This window comes from Vulpes lagopus, chromosome 13 (assembly GCF_018345385.1).
Source record: "Vulpes lagopus strain Blue_001 chromosome 13, ASM1834538v1, whole genome shotgun sequence".
Lineage (NCBI taxonomy): Eukaryota > Metazoa > Chordata > Mammalia > Carnivora > Canidae > Vulpes > Vulpes lagopus.
The window spans coordinates 12,952,352-12,962,978 of NC_054836.1; the positions used below are offsets into that span (position 1 = coordinate 12,952,352).

The following is a 10,627-nucleotide window of genomic DNA, read 5'->3' on the forward strand; positions in this document are numbered from 1 at the left end:
TCTTGTGGCAGAGACAAGAGGGTTTACTGATAGACTAGATATATGATGTGGGAGAAAAAGAAGTCTGTGGAGACTCCAAAATTTTAGGCCTGAGCAACTGGAAGGGAAGAATTCTCATCAAAAGAAATGAGGAAGGAGTAGGTTTGGAGCAATGACAGGAGCTCAGTTAGACATGTCAGCTTGGAGGTAACTATCCAAGTCAAGACACCAAGCTTTGCTTCCTGGGAATCCAGGGAAAGCTCTGTGCAGGAGATATGAGTCTGAGAGCTATCCACATGGACATGGTATTTAAAGCCTAGAAACCAGATGATATCACCAAGAGCATGAGGATGACAAAAAAGATAAAAGGGCCAAGGATGAAGGCCTGAATAGCCCCAGTGTAAAGAAGTCAAGGAGATGAGACAGAACTATGAATGTCAGAGAAGAATCACAGTGAAGCAAAAGAAAAGCCACTTGGAAGCCAAATCCAAGTCTCAGCAGTGACAGAGCGATCAGGTCCAGAGTTTCTGACAAGGCAAGTAAAGATGAGGAGTAACAACTGGATTTGGTGAAGAAGAGGTCATTGTTGACCTAGAAGAGTGATTTTCGGTGAAATGGTGAAGTAAATGACTTGTAAGTGAACGAAGGCAGACATTCAAATGAAGCAATATTTTGCAATATACCACGTTAAAATATTTTATCACTATTATGGAAATATTTACAAAAAAGTGTTATTGCCACAGGAAAATGGTTACAAGACAGGAAGAGATATACTATGGGCTCACTTGTGTGGTTTTGAAAAAGAAAACATGTAAGTAGAAAATGACCCCAAGTGGAAGAACTAGAGCTGACTTTCTTAAAACTTCCTTTTATTTTCTAAAATGTTCACAATGCACAACTTGCATAATTAGGAAAAATGCTCCTGCAAAAATACTTTCCTCTCCACTTTCCAGCCTTTCACACTTCCATCCATCCCCTCAGAAACACTGTTCTTAACTTAGACAAGCATAGTAACTACTACCTGGCATTGCATTAAAATTTGCAAAATATCTTCAAATGCACCAGATTCTCCCAGTAACTCTAATATGGATAAGGCAGGAGTTACCATCTCCATTTTCAGAAAATGACTCAAAGAGGTTGATTTGCTCATGGTGGCAGAGCTCAGGTGTGAATTAATTTTTGAGGCCCTTGATACATCTACTGTAACAAGACATTTTGCAGTTGGAGCAAAAGATATATGCAACAATCTCCTCCCCATAAGTAGCAAAATATTGGGAGACATTTGCCAAGAAGGCTGACCATACTTTTTTAATATTACCATTTTTCTATTCCAATGTCTATTTCAGAGAAAAACATTCATTAATTTTCATGAGTGGATGGTTTTTCCATCAGGCGTTAGGCTCCTCGAGAGGGATGACTATGTCCTCTGCATCCTGTATTATTAGCAGCAACTGGCCTCCTTCTGAGTGTATAGAAGATAACAAAGAAATGCTTGCTGATACACTTGATGGTAATGGGAGGAGCTCATGCTCTATTTGATGTGATTACTGTAGGAGTTTCTAAAATGCCCTGCAGAAAAAGCAAGTCAGCTTCAGTTGCAGCTGAAGGAGCTTTAACAATGAGATCCCTGGGTTTCAGGCAACTTAACTCTATTCCTCACCTTATACCTAGGACAGTGGTTCCCCTACTTCAGGGTACAGAATAATCCCCTGGGGAGATGGTTATAACAGACTGCGGTGCAAAGCCCAAGAAATCCCATTTCTAACAAGTTCCCAGGTAATTTTAACACTGCTAGTCCTAGGATCACATTTTGAGAACCAAGGACTTAGAAGAAAAAAACCTATAAAAGTGAAGATTTGAATAAGCAATAAGTAGTATCCTGAATTCCAGAGCTATAAACTGAGTTGAGAGTAAACTTCAATATATCCTGATCACTGGGTTTTTATTTCAGAGTCTTAAATTTGGTATAACTGAGAGAAGATGTCAATTACGATTAAATGTACTACAAAGATCAATTTCTTTTTGTAATGGAAAAGGTGGAAGCCACCCACACTACTTTATTTTCAAGGCAGTGATTAGTGCTGCCAGAAAAGAGGACTTACATCTTACTCATCTTTAAAACCTTCAAGTGTCTTACACATAAAGATACCTAATCAGGGATCCCTGGGTGGCGCAGCGGTTTGGCGCCTGCCTTTGGCCCAGGGCGCGATCCTGGAGACCCGGGATCGAATCCCACATCAGGCTCCCAGTGCATGGAGCCTGCTTCTCCCTCTGCCTGTGTCTCTGCCTCTCTCTCTCTCTCTCTCTCTCTCTCTCTGTGACTATCATAAATAAATAAAAATTTAAAAAAAAAAAAAGATACCTAATCACTGTTTGCTGAGTAAGATGATGAAATCCTGCCCTCAGTGAGCTTATCATGTACTTTGAGGGGAGAAGAGGAGGGTGTTCAGAGCCTCTAGTACCTGGTATGGACCTTTGCAGGATTTAGAAAAAGGTGCCCCTTCTGGACCTATGAAACGGATATAGGTACTCCTTCCTGCAGAGGGATACAGAGCTGTACCAGGACTGCTGGCTGACCACACACACAGTGGATGGATTCTAGCTCTCACTGTTGGGTGCCCTTCTACAGGGCACAACTCACCCATCCATACAGGGTGGTCCTGCATGTGCAAAACATTTGTACAACAGCATATGCATGCCGGAGGGTAAACAATGGGCTGTGATTAGAATTCAGAGAAAAGATCCTTTGTCTTTAGCAGTTAAAGGGTTGCGGGGGTTAAAAGAAGGATACAGAAATTGATCCCCACCAGGAGGCTTCCTTTGTCTGAGATGTTCTGTAATCACCAAGCACAACCTTCATCCAAAATCCTACTCATCCTTTAGGTCCTAACCTAAACGTCTTTTTTTGGGAATATCCCTTACCCCAGAGTAGAATGGCTGGCTATACACTCCCACTGCACACAGCAACTTCCCACCCTATCACTATGGCAGACATGCTTATATGGTGGGTGGTATTTTGATTCTGCCCCGAAGAGATTATAAACCACAATGCAGGCAGGGCCATATGTTTTGTTCATTGTTCTACCGCCAGTACCTGGTACTTAAGTACACAATAAATATGGGTTTAATACTGAAACAGTACACATAATTTAGATTAAGAAATGTGAAAAGGGACAAGAATTACCCATGGTTTCTTCAGGTCCCCCTGAAGAAAAGAAGGAAAAGACAACCAAAACTTGACTGGTGTTTTCTGACAATAAAGAATTATTATAAGATCCAAGACACTTCTGAAGAATATACTATGATATGAAAATGTGCCACTCTATACTATGCTCTGCTATTTCCATCCCTTGTGCTAAAATATGACACTTCACAGAACTGTCAACTCTTAGTTTTACATTGTAAATATTGATGGTGTGAATACTTGTTCACATTTGCCTAAAACATGAGAAACGATTCTGAGCACAAGAATTGAAATGGAAAATCACCTCCCCAAGCCTAACAGGCAAGATTAATTATCTTAACTGCTTGAAAACAGAGGCTGAGTCCTAACCCCTTTCTGGACAGTGTGACTTTAGAATCCCTGACACCCTAACCCATAGCTCATGACCTTCAGAGGCTGCCTGCTGAAGGACACGTCTCAACTGTTGCTCTCCAAGTCTGAAACAGAAGATATGGCCATTTGCAACTCTTCTGATTTACATGGACTTGGAAGACTCAGTCTCTTACCTACATTATATAACCTACAAAGGTTACATAATAAAATTCTACTCTATCACCCCCGCCTCACCTCCCAGTTAATACTGAAGCCATCCCCACCATTTCACAGGAATCACCCTGGCATTGAGTACCAGAAACCCAAAGGTCAAATTCAATCTTCTCTTTTCGGTCCTCATATTATTTGAGTTTCCTTGGTCAAATGACACCAGAACCATCTCTTTTTTTTTTTTTTTTTTTCCTTCAAAGGCTTTTCTCACCTTCCTCGCAATCTGTACTGTCCGTTTCCCTTACTCTGGCATTACTTAACGTGTCTCCTTTGCCAATGCCTCCATTTCTGCCACCTTTAATGTTGGTAAAACCCAAGTCTTACCTTTTGCCCTCTCTGTTCTCACTCCCTGAATGATCACATCCAATAAAGCAGTCTCAACCATGCCTTTTATTCAAGTGTTTTCTCTTATCAGCCCAGACCAGGCCCCTGAGCCACATGGCATGATACCCAACTTCCTACTGAGCAACTCTACTTAAAGTCAACCTCTCCAGGGGTACCTGGGTGGCTCAGTGGTTGAGCATCTGCTTTCGGCTCAGGGCATTCTCCCAGGGTCCCAGGATCAAGTCCCATATCAGGCTCCTACAGGGAGCCTGCTTCTCTCTCTGCCTATGTCTCTGCCTCTCTCTGTGTGTCTCTCATGAATAAATTTTTTTTTTTTTAAAGTCAACCTCTCCAGAACCAAGCTATTCATCTTGTCTTCCTCACAGAAGTTAGAGGTACCATCTTCTCATCAAGCCAGGACCTTTCATTCCCTCACCCTCCACATCCAATCCCTGGAAATTCTACCTTCCAACAGCATGCCCTCTTTGCCATCTTCATTGCTACTCCTTAACTGAGACCTGTCATCCTTTACTTGGATCACGGCAATTGCTCCTAGCAGGTCTCACCTCTTTCAGTCGCCTACCACACTAATATGGATTCCATATTGGTGCCAAACTAAAGCATGTTTTTTTGCTCCTGATCTTTACATTTTTCCACTGCTCCTCATCATCTACCAAATGAGGGCCAGCTTCTTAGTATGACATAGGGTCCCCCTAGGATCAAGCCTCCTCTGCTTGCCTCGCAGACCCATCTCATTAAGTTCTCCATAGCATGCTGCATACCAGCTACAACCTATTGTAACACAACACAGTTTTGTCTTTCTGCCCTTTTTCAAACTGTGGGATTTTTTTAAAAGATTTTATTTATTTATTCATGAGAGACACAGAGAGAGAGCCAAAAACATAGGCAAGGGGAGAAGCAGACTCCCTGCGGAGAGTCCGATGAGGGACTCGATCCCTGGACCCTGGGATCTCAACCTGAACCAAAGGCAGATGCTCAACCATTGGAACTACTCAGGTGCCCCTTCAATCTACACCAGAAATGTCCTCTGAGCCCACACTCACATCTCATCCCTACCTGCTTGGCAAATACCTCCTCATTTTTCAGATCTCACTCACCTCTTCTACAGGGCCTTTTCTGATCTAACTAGATGTGACCCCTTCTTTCTTCTCTCATGACCCCAAATCACTTCACTGCTTTGTTTACATTTCTGTCTCATCCTTACCCAATTAAATTTTATTTTTCTAATTTGTAATTTCCTATCATCTGACATGTTGCCTGGCACATAGCATAAGCTCAATAAATGCCTAAGGAATAAAAGCTGTTTGCAAAAAGTCATCATTCTCAAGACTCAGAGACCAGTAGAATTGTATTATGCAAGATTTTAGAGCAGTGAACTAAGAATCAAGCTAATCTGTGATTTAATTTTCCAAATTTAAATAATGCATACATAATCCACTTAGTCCTTTTTACTCTCATGCACTGCATCTCCTAATACTTTTACTCCATCTCTGAATCATCTGTTGGCCCTTATCATTATTATTTTTTTTTTTTTGCCTCTGGCAGTCCCATTAAGTCCGATTATTCAATGAGTCAAAAATTCCATTCCATTCCATTCTTGGATAAACCTATCTTCTGAACCTCTGAAATCTCCCCATAGACCCTTCCTGAAATATCAGGACCCAGGTCTACTAATCCAGCAATAATCAACTTTCACATTTCCATGGATATTTTTCCTTTAATTTATGTTAATCTCATCCTCCCAATAGAAACAGGTAGGTCTGTTTTTATAACTATCATTTTACAAGCAAAAAAACTGGTGCCAAGAAACCCAGAGGATGCTTATCCTTCATAAGTTTCCCCATGCACAGCCTGAGAAATTAATTCTGCACTTTCTGAAATCCAGTCTTCGTATTTTTTTTTCTTTCAACACCATTTATGAAAGTCACATCCTCTTGTCCTTCCTCTGCAGGCACACTGACTTTATTTTTTTTTATTTCTGTCTCTAAAACTATAGCTTTCCTGTATGCGCTTGGGCTTCCACCCTGCTGATCTGATTACCAGCTGAGCATTCATTCCAAAGTCATCATTTTTCTCCCCTTTTCAGCTCTGTAATCCCATGATTTGACAAAGGAAGCTGTACTTGGTGAGTTTCACCTCAGAGTCCCATCCTCTGCAAAAACCTAAGTGAAACGTCATCCATAACCCAATTGTCTTTTTTTTTTTTTTTCCTGAACTCTGGCAATTAAAACTTGATTGGCCCCAGGCCAATTTCCTGGGCCTCTCTTTTGTCTTCCCTTGCTTTCCTCTAAAACCAAGCAAGGAAAATCAGTCTACTTTTATAAAAATTACTGATGAGGGTGAGACTCAAACCACAGGAGGACAGTGAGTTTTAAAATCACAGACTTTTCCATCCTTTTCAACATTCTCTCTCATTATGAAGAGCTGGTCTTAGTTTCCAGCTTCTGATCCTCACTGCACCCTCTCACTCTTGCTCCCAGCACATAGTTTTCTGTTCTATTGCGTGACATTCGCCTCCTTTTCTATTACTCAATTGTAGAAAGGGATAAACAGGTAAGAGCGAACACAAAACAGTTACTTTATGACTTTGTTCACCAGAATTAGCCCACCATTCCATAACTCTACCTCAGAGGACACCTCCTCCCTACCTCCCAGCACAAACAGACCCTAACCCTCAGAGCCTGAACAGCACCTGCTTTTCTCCCTTTCCTCTTAAAAACAATGTCAGAGAGAAACAATAATCAGTTCCATAAAACTGTCTCGGCTAGTTAGAGCAGATGCCCAAAAGCGGAGTCAGCCCCTGTAAGACTGGTTGGCCTCTCCTATTTCCAAAGGAACCTCTCACTCTCAGACATCTCACAAATGTTGTCAGACACCAAGAAGAATATCAATGCATCCGTGCATCACCATTTCTAAAATCACAAGCCACAGGCAAGCTCAATACTAGCCTCCTATATGAGTCATGCATTTCTGCTTTTTATGGGGGGGAGGGGGGAATTCAAAAGAGATCTCAAGGAACTGAGTCAGTGTAATTTCTAAGTCAGTGCAACAAAGAGCTGGGATGAATTGAAGAGAGCCTTCCTGAACTTTCTGTCATCTTCCTGCCTCTCATTTCAGCATTTCTTTGTCAGCTGCAGGCTCTTACTCTGTTCTTTCTAGGTGTACATGTGTGGTCCATGTGATCATCTCAATGATCAGCCTAGTTGTAATGAGCAAAAAGCATCCCTCCTCTGGCCTTAACTTTCACCCTAACATTTCAAGTAGATTCTTCATTATTAAGAATCAGTGTCGCAAAGAGCTTAAGACATTTCATTTCAAAAAAAACAAAGGTACGTTGTGCATTTTGAGGCCAGGGGCTGGAGGCTAGGCTTTAGGTTTGTCCTGTTAGAACTGTTTGATCTGAGGATGTCCAAGAAGCAGCTTTCTGTGGAAATCTGGAAGAATGGATCCTTCCCAGGTGATAGGTGAAGTTGAAGAGCACAGATTAAACTACCAATTATATTGATAAACTCTGAAGTTAAACATAGCTGTTTGTTGAGAGCTTGCCCTGATTTCCCCGACTGCAACATCCCTGTGTGCTCCCGCATATGCCTTTGATTTGATTCACTCTCATTTCAGTCTATCCTGGGACTCGTATTATGAGAGAGAAAGATGAAATTCTGAGGATGATGGACGATGTCCAGAACACAGATACTCTATAATTCAAGCCTGGGTAAAATTCAACAGTTACAGCACCACACACAAAGCAACAGGGTCTGGCCTGTCTTCCCAGAGGGGTAACTGGCTAACCTATTTTTGCTATACAAAAATTAAAATGAACCATCACCCTGATTCCTAGCAATCTTCCTAAAAACAGTATCCACTCCCCATATCCTGCCCAACATAATCACTCAAAGTAGGTCAGAAATGTTGCTTCCTTCCCCTCATTGATTTTCATTAAGAGACTGCACTTTCTGGAACACTAAAAGGAAAGATACGCACCCACTACAGGTACCAATGACACCCCCTGTAAATTTTTGGCACATTAAGTCCAGTTCCCCTAAAAGCAGGAGAAAATCTCATCACCCGTAATTTATTCTTTTTGGCTGTTAATCAACAATAATCTCCAAGTACAAAATAAACAGTGGCCATGCTTCAGCCAGATGAACACCTCCCAAGACGAGCATGTTCACTCCGTCCTTTCTAATTTTCTAGATAGCCAACCCGCCTCTTTCCTAAGTACACACTCTTTTATTCTCCCTAATTCATATCCACCTTGCGCCAGGCGGATGCCAAGTGGTACCACACACGGGCCGAGCAAGTCCCCGGGGCCTCATCAGGCAGCCGAGCGCCGAGCGCGGGCGACTGGGAAGAAGGGTCTGTAGGGCCCTCGGGGTCAGGGGAAGGGAGGGGCGCGGGGGCGCGGGGGCGCGGGGGCGCGGGGGCGCGGACCCCTCTCGTGACCACATGCGGCTCCCGAAGCAGCTGTGAGAGGTGGGTCTCCGAATTCCCCCAGCGGGGCGCCCCAGGCTCCTCGCCACCCCCTTGCTGAAATCTGAAGGGGGCGCCGCAAAGTCCTTCGGAGCCCTCCGAACGCGGCGCGAACAGAAAAGCATCCCCCGAAAGACCGCGGAGCCACACGCCCCCTCTCGGCCGGCGCCCGGCGGGCAACTCCACCCCCGGCGAGGCAAGCCCCGAGCTCGGGAAGGCAGGAGGCGGCGGCGCGGAGGCCCACACGCCGGCCTCGCCCCCCTCGCCCGAACTCCAGGTGGAGGACAGGTGCGGCTCACCTCCAGGCAGGGGGGAAGCGGGCGGCCCGGGGAGGGCAGGTCCCCCGCCCAGGCCGCCCGGCAGCCGGCGAGCGCCCAGCAGCAAATCCAGGCGGCGCTCCAGGGCGGCGCGAGCCCGGCGCGGGCAGCCCCCGCCCGCCGCCCCCGGCCCCGGCCCCCGCCCCCGCCCCCGCGCCGCGCCGGCCCCCGGGCGAGGAGCCGCATCTCCGAGCCGCCGCCGTCCCGGTGGGGCGCGCTCGGCCGGCCGCTCGCTCGCCCCCTCCGGTCCGCCGCGGAAGCTCGGCTGCGCTCGCTCGCGGCCGGGCAGCCGGCGCCGGTGCTCCCGTCACGCCGGAGGGAGGGACCGCGGGGCGCGGGCGCGGGCGCGGGCGCGGCGCGGGGGCGGGACGCGGGGCGGGGACGCGGGGGCCCGGCGCAGGTGGCGGGGGCGGGGGCTGCGGCCCGGCGCTGCCAGTCCCGAGGGCTCCCCAGGCCCGCCGGCAGGGGCGCTGCGGCCGAGCCGGGGCGAACCCAGGGCCGCGGACCGCGTCTCCCCGGCGGCGGGTCCTGCCGAGCGCCGCTCCCGCCCCGCGCACGCACGCGGACGCGCCCCGGGAGCGGCCCCTCGAGCGGCCCCTGCCGAGGACCGCAGCGAGCCGCGCACCGCCCGCCGGGCGGACCGGGCTTCGCGGGGGGCGGGGCGGGGCGGGGCGGCGCGGAGGAAAGGGCCGGGAGGGAGATGCAGTTGATGACTCGGCTTCCTCACCTGTGTCACGGGGCCAGCGACCACGCCCGCCCCGAGGGCCGCTGGGGCCGGACGACCTGCTGCTGGAGAGCCGGGAGGGCCTGGCCGCGGCGGCCGCAAGTACTGCTACGGTTGGTGCCGTTCCTTGGGGAAAACGTGTGACCTTGGGCAAGGAAGCTCCGCTGTTTCTGGAGGAGGCAGTTCTCCCCCACGTACGACTCCTGGGTACTCTCCATGTCCTCTAGCTGGGTGGTGGGCGCTCCTGGTGAACCAGACGGACCTGATGCCCTCCTCAGCTTGGGGGATCTCAAAGGTCCCTTCTTGCTCGGGATTCTGTGATCACTTGAATTACCCTGTGGTTCAAAAGGAGACAAGTTTCGGATAACTGAGTACCCGAAGAAATGGACCTGGCAGACTCATAAATTGACCTGAATGTATCTGTCTCTATCTCTATTATTTTTTTTAATAAACATTTCCACATGGACCGTGAAACTCTCTCTCTCCTCTCTCTCTCTCTCGTTCTGGTTATAATACTGTATGTTAATTGTAAACATTTTGGAAAATACTTAAAAGTATCAGGAGGAGTGTAAAAATTACTAGGGATCCCATCAATGAGACATGACACCATTAATGGTATTGGCATCCTGAAGAATTTCCTTCTTGGTCTGTCAGCTGCCTGTGTACTGTAAAACTAGAATTATAACTTGTAACCTGCTTCTATTTTTCCCTTAACAACATGAATATTTTCTTAAGTCACTGAAGTCTCTGACAACACAGCTTTAATAATTGTCTAATAACATCTATGCTTTGGAGATACATAATTTACCATTGGATATTAGGCATTGTTTCTCGGGAATTTGATGTTATAAGTAATTCTAGGATGACTGCCTTTTATATATAATCTGTTCACACTTCTAGTTTTCTATGATGCCTTTCTAGACTTGAAATCACTGGGTAGCACTGTATGTGTATTTTTAGTTTTTGATGAATAGCACACAAATTCCCTCCAAAAATTTTATATCAGTTGTTTCCAGCTGTTTGAGC

The 10,627-nt window shown here is 46.5% G+C and overlaps 1 protein-coding gene across 4 annotated transcripts in view; it reads right to left on the reverse strand.

Annotated features, from left to right (window-relative positions):
• ELAPOR2 (endosome-lysosome associated apoptosis and autophagy regulator family member 2) overlaps positions 1-9,686 on the reverse strand; it is a 171,072-nt gene extending 161,386 nt beyond the window's left edge. For 3 of the 4 annotated variants that reach the window (XM_041728275.1, XM_041728273.1, XM_041728276.1), the window contains exon 1: positions 9,605-9,686. The gene's annotated coding sequence lies outside the window, so the exon portion shown is untranslated. Of the gene's footprint in view, positions 1-8,859; positions 9,003-9,604 lie in introns of those variants that run through there. The other variant, XM_041728274.1, reaches the window with a different exon arrangement.
• Between the last annotated feature and the right edge of the window lie 941 nt (positions 9,687-10,627).